At 42.0% G+C, this 12,066-nt stretch overlaps 1 protein-coding gene and 1 long non-coding RNA gene across 3 annotated transcripts in view; one reads left to right on the forward strand and one right to left on the reverse strand.

The window, feature by feature from the left end:
* LOC147247398 (uncharacterized) overlaps positions 1 to 12,056 on the reverse strand; it is a 25,596-nt gene extending 13,540 nt beyond the window's left edge. For both annotated transcript variants that reach the window (XR_015109387.1, XR_015109388.1), the window contains exon 1: positions 11,888 to 12,056. This is a non-coding gene — a long non-coding RNA (uncharacterized LOC147247398). The remainder of the gene's footprint in view (positions 1 to 11,887) is intronic.
* The window catches only part of LOC147247399 (methylated-DNA--protein-cysteine methyltransferase-like), a 19,525-nt gene continuing 19,033 nt past the window's right edge, over positions 11,575 to 12,066 (forward strand). Inside the window, exon 1 of the mRNA XM_086180265.1 lies at positions 11,575 to 11,661. The gene's annotated coding sequence lies outside the window, so the exon portion shown is untranslated. The remainder of the gene's footprint in view (positions 11,662 to 12,066) is intronic.

Below are 12,066 nucleotides of genomic sequence, written 5' to 3' on the forward strand. Positions count from 1 at the left end.
AGGATCGCTGGTGACATTCATACAATACGGATACAGTGTTAACTCAATGAGTCGGACAGCCCTAGCCTGTTCCTCCATCCTGACCTTGCCTCCCTGTCGTAATCAATCATGTTGGCACGGCACACACGCTTCTTATTTATTATTACTCTGGACCTGCATGTACAGTAAACAATGAGTAGTATACATTGGAAAGACTGGGAGAGGTGGGTTGCTATTATAAGAGAGGAGGTAAAGGTCCGGTGGAATAACCGGGGGGCATATGTGTCCGGCTGGCTGGTTAAAAGACCACAGTGAGCAAGCGGCACTAAAATGTGCAGAAAATGACCAATACTAAATGCTCATTGCACCAAAAAGGTCACAATATTGTCACTAGTTAAAATTTACAAGTGCTGCTGTGGATGTTGTGAAACATAGCGTGATGTTCATCCACTGCACTCCCTCTTTTTGTATGAAGAAACAACCACACACTCTCTCACACACACACACACACACACACACACACACACAAACACGCACAGGCAGACTATATTTAGAGGAAAATGGTGTTAGCCTGTTTTCATGTCTCCATTTCCAGGATCACATTAAGAAACTGTCAGACAGATGTCATGTAACGCAATGCCTTTTGACTTCTTCTCTTTACAATTATTATAATTCCACTTTCTGTTATTCTCAGGTAGCAGGTGTATATCCTGAGTGACAAACCATTTTCTTTGTAAAACTAATAGCTTACAAAGTCAGTGTAAATTAACAATGACCCAATGTGAAAGCCTTCATAACACCACCATAACAATCCATGAAAAGCCAGCCAAGCCAGACGTCATATAGTCCCATATGCAGCCTATGCAGGGGGCCTGTCTTGGCAACAAAACAGGGCCCCCATGTACAGAGGAGGGCCCCTGAACTCCTCATGAAGGATGGCTGGCTACGAGGAGGGCCGAGGGGGAGTCAGTTTAAAACACATACCATATGCAGTTAGGAAGAGCCTCATTTATCAGCCCTTGAAATTCCTGGGTTTTTACACCTCAGACCCCCCAGCACTTTCTCTCCTCCCCTTGGGGTTAGTCACCTCCTAACTGTGCACCACAGATGACAGGTCGCTGAAACCTGGCTTCAACTATAGACCACAGCCCGGATTTGTATCTCCATTGAAATAACACAGAATTGATTATGCAAGGTGTCTAGTGACAGCGGTAAATACGAGACAAATATGTATCCACTCACGACTCAATCTGGCAACTTTTTATGATTTTGTTTTCTTGTGAAAGTCAGTCAACCTCTCCTGTCGCTTTTGCCCTTCTCCTACCCTTCCTGTCCAAGCTCTTCTTCGCAGTCGGACATCATCTGGCCCGTGAATGGCACATTGTTATGCTTGTTCCTCAGTGACCATGTGAGCAGATGCCATGAGCAGCCGCAACACCGGTCCCTGCACAAGGTTGGTAAGCCCGCATTCAACACAAGGCCGTAAATTACATCCCGTGAACACACAAACACTCTGCGCTCAACTGACTTTGAGCGGTTTAGAGCGCCACTGAAGGAGCGTATAGCATATCCTGATTTTGTTTGAGTAGAGACCAGTTACAGGGAGTTGGAGGGGAGGGAAGTAGCCCCGCCGCGCACGACCGTGGCCTAGAAGAAGAGATCACAAACGGACAGCTGGGCTTTGAACTTCTTACCCCTGCGTTCCTGGGGTCAACAGCTTGGTGGCCGCAAGGGTCAACCAGCAGTAAGAGGCCGTCTTCCAGTGAACCGCCAGACTTGTTTTGACTGGGTCCCTGATGCATGATTACCCCATGGCGACTGGAGGTGATACTCAGCAGAGGGATCAGGTGAAGCAAAGTTTAGAAATAACATTTGGATTGTAAGCAGGAATGACATTTCTAGAAATAAATGAAAAAAAAAAAGATCTATTCAATTTGAAACAATTATAACAAATTACCAGCGGCGTGAGCTTTTATCTGAACAAAAACTTCAAACTAAATCCTTGAGTTATGCTTGCTGGAAGTATAAATGACACTATAGATCTAAGATGAGACACAATAAAATATGATTAGTTATGATCTGGGGAAATACATGGCTCAAAATCCAATCAAACATCACCAAAGTGTGTTTGAGAAAGAATCATCCTGGTTGTGACTTGCTACAAACAATATTTACACACTCAAATCCCATGTCTAGTCAACGGATGCATCGTGGCCCGCTAAGATATATGGGTTACTTTATTCATAGCACTTCAATTACAAAAACATGTATTGGGGGAAGAATAAATTAATAATAAAATCCCCTATCTGAACTTCTAATATTTTGCTTGGCGAAGGGAAACGAATTACCCTTTTCAGAACTGATGATGTATTACTAGCGTTTGATCCTTGGAGGTTTCACCATGCTCACATTCATTACTTTCAAGTGCTGAGGTGTATCTGCAATTAGAAGCACCTTGCAGTGGATTTCTGACAGTCCCGCAGACTTGAAACACCAGATCATAGAATCATCACAGCATTATACTGCAGGAGAGGGGACGGTGTCTCCTACGAATTGAAGGCAAAGATGGGGGGGGGGGTTGGGTATGTGCTGGGGGTGCTTAATTTAACCATGTGCCCGTAAGTGAGGGGAGCCGGTAAGCAAATGAGGACCTTTCATTAAATCAAAGGTGATTTTTGTTCTGCTAATGGGTGCCCCAAAAATCTAGTACAGCGGTGGAACATGTGATCATTCTCGGTGGAGCCTGCTATGCTGCTACAGACCGGTCAGGGCTATTCTTATTACAGTATGCATAATGTAATGAGCGTGCTTGTTTAATTTAATCACACTGAGTGGACTGTGTTAGTATTTCTTTAAAACGGCAAAGCCATACAGTCTGATACAAAAGGGGCATGTGTGTGTGTGCGTGTATGTGTGTGGTTTGAATAATACAATCACTCATCAGGCTTGTGGCAGTTAATGCACTCACTATTTCGCAAATGGCAGTTTTTTACATGGTGTAGTAAGTTCAGCATGGCATTGTCGGTGGTGTGTTTTCCCAGCACAGAGCTCTATTCTACATTTAATTGTCGAACTCTCAAATGGCTTTAGAATAATTGTCCTGAAGAATCGCTATCATCCTCAAGTCTGCCACGGATGGGCCATGACAGGGCCAAAATGGCCACTGTGGTGAAACACCTCAAAGAAGCAAAGGAAGTTTAGCCAAAAAACACGCTGAGCCATTATGTTAAAGTAAACGACAGCACTTCCTAATGTCATTTGGCAGTGCTAGCTCTCAGCAATTAGGGCCTCTCTTAATGCGATGCTGGGAGCATTTCTCCTCAAGGTTAGCGCCTCATTTCCCCACGATGGGTCTGCGGGGCCGCACCAGATGCATTGTGGGAGCTGGGGGGCGCGAGTTAGGACAGGTGTCTGCCACCTTGGATATCTCCCCTCGCAGCTGGCACCAGCTGGCACCCCCAGTGCCCCATCCGGACGGTCTGCTCTCCCTTTCTCCAAGGAGGAGCAGGAGGAGGAGGCAGAATGGGGGGGGGCATGTCAAGGGCAGACCTGGTACAAGCTCACTCACAGGGCACCCATGCCATGACATGACCTGGCCACTAGGGGACCTGCCAGCAGCGAGGGGTAGGAGTAATGTGGTGCAGCCATGCCCGTTTGGAGACCTGCTCCAGCATCCCTAATGGACCGGCAATGATGAGGCCCAGCAGTGCCAGAGGGTCAGAGGCAGCTTCTGTGGAGGACGCTGCTCTTCCCACTAGAGAGCCGAGGATGTCATGTCTGAAGGTGGTCTCTCTGGATGCGCAGCAGCCATTTTGCCAAGAGGTAAATGGGAGAAGAATCTTTGAATTAGTGAATTACTCAGCTATGTAATGTACATTTGCAGACACTTGTCATTTTATCAGGTGCAACGTAAAACATAAGCGGCGGAATACAACAGCCCCGCAATAAAAGCTCCCTTCCGGAGAATTCCAATGCTCAGGTGTCACTGAGTCTGATGGATTTTAATGGTCATTTTAAAGGCTTTAACTTTCATTTATTCAATATTTATTTCAACTTAAAGTGTCACTGGGGGCATCTTCATTTAAGGGGTCGTCGAGGATCACAATCACAAAACATCAGCAATATTGAAACAAACACAAAAACAAAAAGGAAAAAAGGAATAGAACTGAATAATTAAAACAATGAATTACCCGTTTAATATTAAAAAACAATTACTGGTGAGCTGCTTAGTCACTGAGTGGACACTAGTGGACCCGATTTCAACGACACTGTTTGTGAAGCTCTACTGGATTCCACTGAGAGGTGTTTCTAATATTTTGGTCATAAAAGACACAGAATAACGGAAGAAAAACCTTTAACATTATAAGCCTCATAAATGTTGATTTTCTTTTTCTTTTTTCCCTAAGGGTTGATGTATTATACTGTCTTAGTACTGTACCTAATAAAGTGGCAAGTATGCTTAAATAATAATAGAAACATGTATTATGCAATTTAGAATTTTGCATGTGGACATACAATGTTTACATATATTAATTTGCATAATTATCTAATAGCATCAGCACAATTTACACCATTTACTTTGTGTAACAATCATGCGTGTTTTCTATATGATGTTTGTGTTGTGTTGAAAACATAATGACTAAATTAACATATATAAAGCACCTTCTGAATCCTTGAAATAATCACTAAATAGTGTTAATAAACTATTTAATACGGATGTATTTTATACTTTAAATACTTCTCCACCATAAGCAGTTTGGATGCCGCAATTACTCCGAGAGATTCTCTCTCTCTCACACACACACACACACACACACACAAAGAATAATAATTTTAACTAGGACGCAGGGTTAAAGCAAATTGTTATGAATGTAAACTGGCCGACTTGTCTCCAGTCAGGAGAAATCACTTCACATTAGAGGCGCATTATGTTCCCCGGCAATACCACACACTGGTTCCCTACTCATGATGTGAGTTAATTCACTTAATATGTCTTTAATGGGGAAAGGCTTTTCTTTGTATAAAATGGTTTTTCCACACTGACCATTATCTGAAATCAAGCCTAATGATGGCTCCGGTTTATGATAATGACCATTATCACACAGGCCACCATCAGGTCTGCCAAATGATCAAATGATCTTGCATTTCTTACTTGCGTTCTGAATTCGTTAGTCATGTAAATTTAAGCCCTTGATGAGGCTTACCCCCCCCCCCCCCGTCTCCCCTCTCACCCTCCTGTATAATATTAGACATCCGATGCTTTTGCTGCTGTTGTTCAGACCTTATAGTGAACTAAAGCTGCTTTTGAAGTTGTTATCGGCATATAGTATATCATCTTTGCACTCATCAGCCCTTAATGGGTCACAATAAAAACAAAAAAAAAAACAACGCGAGCAGGGATCTCTTAGTTAACACCAGCATCGCTATGTATAGGTAACTGTGAGGCAATAATAATAATTCATAATAACACGCGCTGCCTCTTGATATCTGATGCCACATGAATCTTTTGAAGTGCAGACTGTTGATTACTGTAAATGAGAGCTGTTTCAGGGTGGATTGTGGGTAATTATATGCAGTGCACCCCAGGGAGCAGTGCTAGGACCCAGGGGACAGCGGTTCCACAGGAGAGTGAAGCACAGACAGAGCAACACATGCTGGGCCACCGATTCCCAGCATGAAACAAGTCAACAGGCCTGTCTTTTATTCCTAATGTCTGTGATTTACATGAAAGAACCACTGTCACCCAACCGCAACAGAGCGTTGTATACCGCAGTTTGATTGACAGGATTTCATATTTCACATGTCCCTGCACCCCCGACTCTCCACCCCCTCCCCCCCCCCCCCCCCAACAACTTGATGATGATTGCAGCATTATAAAGTAGAACGTTACTGGTGCAATGGAGAGGAAGAAGGCTCATTTAGGCTTTAATGTTACTTCAAATATACAGAGCCCTGGAGTGGCAATAGAAAATAAGAGTATAGATAGAAAAATGATATATATTTTGTGGGCATAAACAATAACTTCTAACCTCAATTTAGTTATTTTGAAGCCGGGAGTTATATCTTGTCCCCCCAATTTAATTCACCCATGGCCACAAGATACAAAATAGTTATAGTTATAGTTCATGGCCACAAATTGATTAAAATGAAGGGAAAGGTCTGCATTGTGGCCTGAAGATAAATAAATGAGCGAAAATGGAGTATTTTGTGGCCTCAAAATAGAAAAGGAAAAAAATGGGAAAAACGGATATCTTGTGGCTTCAAAATAACAAAAAACGAGGCAACAAGTTATATCTCATGAGCTCAATTTAAATAAATTACATAAACAAGTTCTTTTTGGTGGCCACAAATTAAATAAATATAGGGAGGAGGACTATCTCATGGCCCTGAAATTACAAAATTGAGAAAACTACTTATATCTCATGGCCTCAAAACATTTTTTTTTCTTCTATGGCCACTCCGCGGCTCCGTACAATAATTGTGCAAGCGTAAATTTAAAAGAATAATATTCAGAGTGTCATAAAATGCAGATATTACATGCAAAGGAAGAGAAATAAATCCAGCTTGAAAATGTGAAATACTTCTTTTCTGATTTTTCTTATCTATCACATATACATCGACAATTGAATTGAAATTAGGATGCAAGGTGAAGCAAAGTTTCCAATCATGCTGGGAGCCCCGCAATCTCTGTCTCCTCACTTGAGCTCATTTCTCCACTAATGACTTTGCCCTCTGATGCAAGCCAAGGGATCATCAAAGGTCCTTGAAACAAAAAGGGAAATATAGCAATTACTGGGACTTTCATCGGCAAGAAAGAGATTAAAAACCCTCATTGTTGTATAAGGAAGCCAAGATCAGTTTCACTATTAAATGTATATTCAAGCACCTCAACGTCACATTATTCATCATTGGGTTCTTCCTTTCCTTTCATTCATGTTTTTTTTTTTTTTGCTTCGAATGCATGATAATGAAATCAAATGTATTATGTATTACTAATCACATGATAAAAAAGCCTGTGGTGCTAGTAATGCATGTAGATTCCAAAATGCTGTGCATGTACAAGAAAAAGTCATTGCCTTTTTAACAGTGGCCTGAGGGAATGGAACTGTCCCTTAGCCTCCATAACCACTGACACAAAGGGTCCCCAAACAATTTCAAATTACTACTTTATTTCTCTCTCTTATATAATCCACCCACATTATTAAATCTACCACCTTCTGGGACTTTACTGATACAATATTACAGTGCTAAGATGTTTACATTAGAGACAGCCAGCTTTCCTTGTTATAAACATGTATGCCCTTAGGACTTGTACAATGCGTATGCATACTACTTGGCCTAAATGAGGCATAGGTCATTTTGTTTTTAAAAGGGGTCAATATTACCTCAAGCGAGGGGGGCCAAGGCCAACGCCAGAACCTGACTGAGCAGAAAATGGCTCCTGATACTCACAGATGAGATCTATTATATATTAAACATGCTTGTAAATATTCACTAGTCAGACCATTCAAATGGAAAATATGGTTTAGGTCAAAGGTCTATGAAAATGTTGTCTCCAGAGGAAGTCCCCCTAGAATAAAAAGCAATGATGATAACAGGGAGGAACACCCATAGGGGACTGGGAGGAACATTAGGAGTTGTTTTACATGTTTGACTGTGGGACAGTGATGATACCAGGGAGATAAATGATGGGCACTTATCAGCCTGGAGTGACCTGGAGTTATGTAGCATGCCTAATGGAATGTTACACTCCCATCAATTATATACAGCCACAATTACAATGAATTATGTCGAAATAATTATTTTCAAGCATTTTATTAGCATAAAAGATCAAATAATTAGACTGCATATATAGTGGGAATAATATCGAGACCTTCCCTTTTTCTTTTACGTCTTATTGAAACCTATGAATAGCAAAGCACAGACGGTAGAGAATAATATGCGGACGTCAGTTTTATTAGCAGTTTGTCTCGCTGACAGGATCACATGGCTCGAAAATTATTTCATCATGTTCAAGTCCAACTGTGGGACTACGGTGTTATCTTCTATTTTTGTCTCTCTCAGCCGTATATTTCAGAGGCCAGGAACAATGTAGTCTGACAGACATATTCTTTATGAGGGGCTCGTGGTCTCTCTAATTTGACACAGTTGTCAGAGATAAAGCTCCTTAGAGAGTGTGGCCATGCTCTGGGTAAGAATGGGGATTAAATTAACACCCCCACCTTCACATCCTCTGACCCCAATACTGGAGAATAAAACATACATGGTGGCTCACTTCAGCAGCCCAACGTCTCCCTTCCAACTTCATCCAAGACTGTCTGGACTTGATTTTTATTGCTAAATAAAACAACAATTCCCCCCCCCCCCCCCCCCCCCATTGCTGAAAAGACAAATTTGACCTCAGAATGTGGATATGTGAACGGTAAGAAAAAATAAAACAACATAACCCTGGTTGTTTTCAACATGGCTATTATATGAAGAAACAATACTGTTTATCGACAAGCATCTTTACTGTAATGTGGCCATCGAGAGTGAAATGACACCTCAGCCTGCTTACGCGGTGTAACAATACACTCCCTTCTCCTTGGTAGTTTCCTATCAAATGACCCGAGCACATAAAATCAAATCAACACTGGAATGGATCATATCAAATTCTAATGAAAACATAATGTGCTCTTAAAATGTGTGTTGGCCCGGCAGCCAGTCATCCAGAGAGTCTCCCCCAGATGACGTGATGAATAGGGAACACCGATGGAATATGCATCAAAGTCGAGCTCATGATTTATGTAATAGCAGTCACTTGGACACTGATTAGCTGCTCTGTCAAGCGTGTAATACGAGAGGCACAACCCCTGGTTTATCAGTCATTTATCTGAAGTGCGTCCTGATATTATCACTGGATCCTAATGTCATCATTATGCCGCACAGCATGTGCGGGCCAGTGTGTCATGGTGCCGACGACACTGCCTGTCAGGAGTTCAAGCCTCTTCATTTGCAAAGTGCTCAGACATTCATAGCACTATGTCAACAGTAAAATAGAGAAGCAACATCATATCAGAGATGGGGGGACGGAAGCGCACAGGCACACTAAATGAGTGGGCACTGGAGGGTGCAAGGGAAATTTGTCACATCTTTGTGGTCGCCGTGTTGCTTATGTGATGATCAGGCTAATTCTTTTGAGAGGAGCCGAATGACAAAGTGTCAAAGGGAGAGAGAGAGAGAGAAGGGAAAATAACTGGTTGCTTTTTCATGGAACACACAGAAGATCTGCTGAAACACAATGAAAAAACCCAGACCTCCTCGATGTGCAATGTGAGGCCCACAGAGCCATTTCAGCTGATTAAAATGCATACTCACACACACCACTGTGTGTGAGAGGATGGCGGTTGTTCAGTCTGTCAGGACTTTCCTGCTCTCCAAGAGAATATCTGATATCATAAATGACTTGAACTCCTCCCACGCCAACATGAGAGTGAGATTGCGAACACAGGAAAAGGGAGCAAGACACAGACGGGCAGTATATGACTGAGCTCTGACAATCATGCGCTACCGGATGGACAAAACTGCTAATAAACAATTTCTGTCACTCTGACAAAAAAAGGTTAGGGTTGTTATTCTCGCAAACATCTGGCGCTGTACACTAAAAGGAAGCCGTGCGACATGTAAGTCTATCAACACCTCACACAAACAAAAATAGTGAGGGAAACTGAGGAGGAAATGGAGCTCTTTGAGTCCCAAACAAAAGATATCAGCCCGGCTGCCAACACAGACAGGGCACCACACCTTGGCAATGATGCCGCTCACAATCAAAGGAACAGTCGTCATCTGTGTTTTTAAAGGATATCTTTACAAGATTGAAAATATGTGTCATGATGGAAAACAATTGAGTCTAGAACCTTCGGTATAAAACTTATAGCACAGACTCACACGCACGTAAGGTTGTTTATGTCAAAACACGATGACTAAAGTGTTTCCTCTTTTTAAAAAAAATTAACTGTATCAGAACAAATAAATGTTAATGCACAAACATACTTTACCTGTAATATAGAAAGCTTTTAAGTGTCATCAGTAAATACTTTAAAATTCTATTAAATTGGACAACCAAAAGGAAAAAAAAGCTGTATTTAAAATTAAAACTGCATATTTGATGTTAGTTGTTTTTTTTTGTTCACTAAATTTAAAAGGGGAAAATAAAAACAGCCACTGTTACTGCCACATGTGATCATAGTCAGTGAATGCAGCATTAAAAAATGATTTCCAACAGTATGGCTCAGAAGATCCAGCAGAGGGGGCTGCTTACTGCAATCATATGCTGATTAATTGAGCTTGATTCTCCCCATGCTGCGAACATAAGTTGTCCCACACTGTAGGCTACATGTTGGTATGTGGGTAAAGGTTACAAGGCTTCATCGAAGTCACCTTTTACCACAGGTAGCCCTTCACATCAGTTTTGATGAATATAAAGAAAACAGTGATTTCCTGATTATCCCTCATCAAGCCTATATCAAACTAGGTTATGTTCATTTTTATTAATTGTGCATGTTGCTCTCTAATTAGCTAATGAGAGACAAAAAGCAGGTTTAGAGCAGAAAAATGCAAATGACTCTTAGAAAATAGCACAAAAAAAGTAAATGGCAAGGCTGAGAATCATCCTTCATTGAAATGTCAGAGATAAATGGCTCAAATGTCACATCAATTAAAACGGGGGACAGTTAGTAGTTCATTAAAGAGAGAGCCATATTGCACCGTCGGGTACCGTTGCCAACCCTTACTATCTGGGGCAGACTGGCAGCGGGTCCAGATGGCACGGAAATCCTCACAGATTTCAAAATGGTCTCTGCAGGGGTGGCGTTTTCTCCCCCCTCTCCCACCCTCACCGCTGAGATGGGGTGTGGGCCACAGGCCCACGCCGGCCTACACATTCCAAGCGGAAGCATGCAGAGAGCTGAAGGCACCAGAGAAATAAAAATAAAGCTGTAGAGGACAAAAGATACTTTTAAACAATATATGAGTGATGGTACACACTTGGTCATGACTGAAATATATGCTACAGTTAAATCCAGGGTTGCTCCAGGCAACATAACAAAAACCCCTTCATTTTAAAATGCGTACAACTCTAATAAATGCATTGTGAGCTGCTTGGAGTGTTGTTGATTATAACTTGTTAAATTTTCAAGATGGCACATACATGCACATAGGTGGGTTCTTTTTTTCCCCATTCTCAAACATCATACTTGGGACCCAAAAGGCCTCAGTGAGAAGCTGTCTCAGGAGATACAGAGCTGGATAAATGTCTCAGCTATAAGTGGAACTATAACATGTCTGAAATGAATGCTGAAAACACGCATTATCATATTTCTCCTGTAAAACTATCAAGCAAATCAAATATCTAAATCACTACTATTACTAGTCTTCGGTGTGCTGGGGACCCCCTGCAAGACGCCAAATCCCAACTTGAGACCCATTAGACATATTAGATGAGCTGTGTGCGTCTGTCCCCGGCAGGGGAGGAGCGGAGACTCACATCAGCCAATCACAGAGTGAGGGTGCACTTTAACCTTCTCTGATTGGCCGGTTCGACCACGCTGTCTGAAGAAACAGGAAGAGACTGTCACTCTTGTTTGTCAGGGAGAAGAGTCGTGGGCATCGCAAAGACACCGTACGGATGCTAAATGCCTCATTGTGAGCAACAGGGTGAATTTATGGTGTTTTAATCCTTTTAACTGGCCTGACTTAATCTAAAATTGAGAAATTATCTAAAACACGTATAGAATCAAGGCTGTCTTTCGTGTAATATAGTGTAGCAGGACTTCAGATATGTACCCAACTTCTTATTCCGCCAGTTTAAGTACACCACAGCTCACTAAACACGTGTTTTAACTTAGACATTTCAAAAATAGCCTGTTACCTTCGTCTCTGCCGGAGTAGTCTTCCTCTTGAAGCGCGCAACTAGGACACGTGTTGCGTTTGCACACCTGCGCAGTCAGAGTGCACTTTCTAGCTAATTAATCACGCAGGTTTGACCAGGAACTAATCTAATGGGGAAACGAGTCACATGATTGACGAGCCATGAGGATGCTGCTAGTG

The sequence above is a fragment of the Aulostomus chinensis genome, chromosome 16 (genome assembly GCF_037954235.1).
Source record: "Aulostomus chinensis isolate RoL2024-O1b breed Wild chromosome 16, RoL_Achi_v1.0, whole genome shotgun sequence".
Lineage (NCBI taxonomy): Eukaryota > Metazoa > Chordata > Actinopteri > Syngnathiformes > Aulostomidae > Aulostomus > Aulostomus chinensis.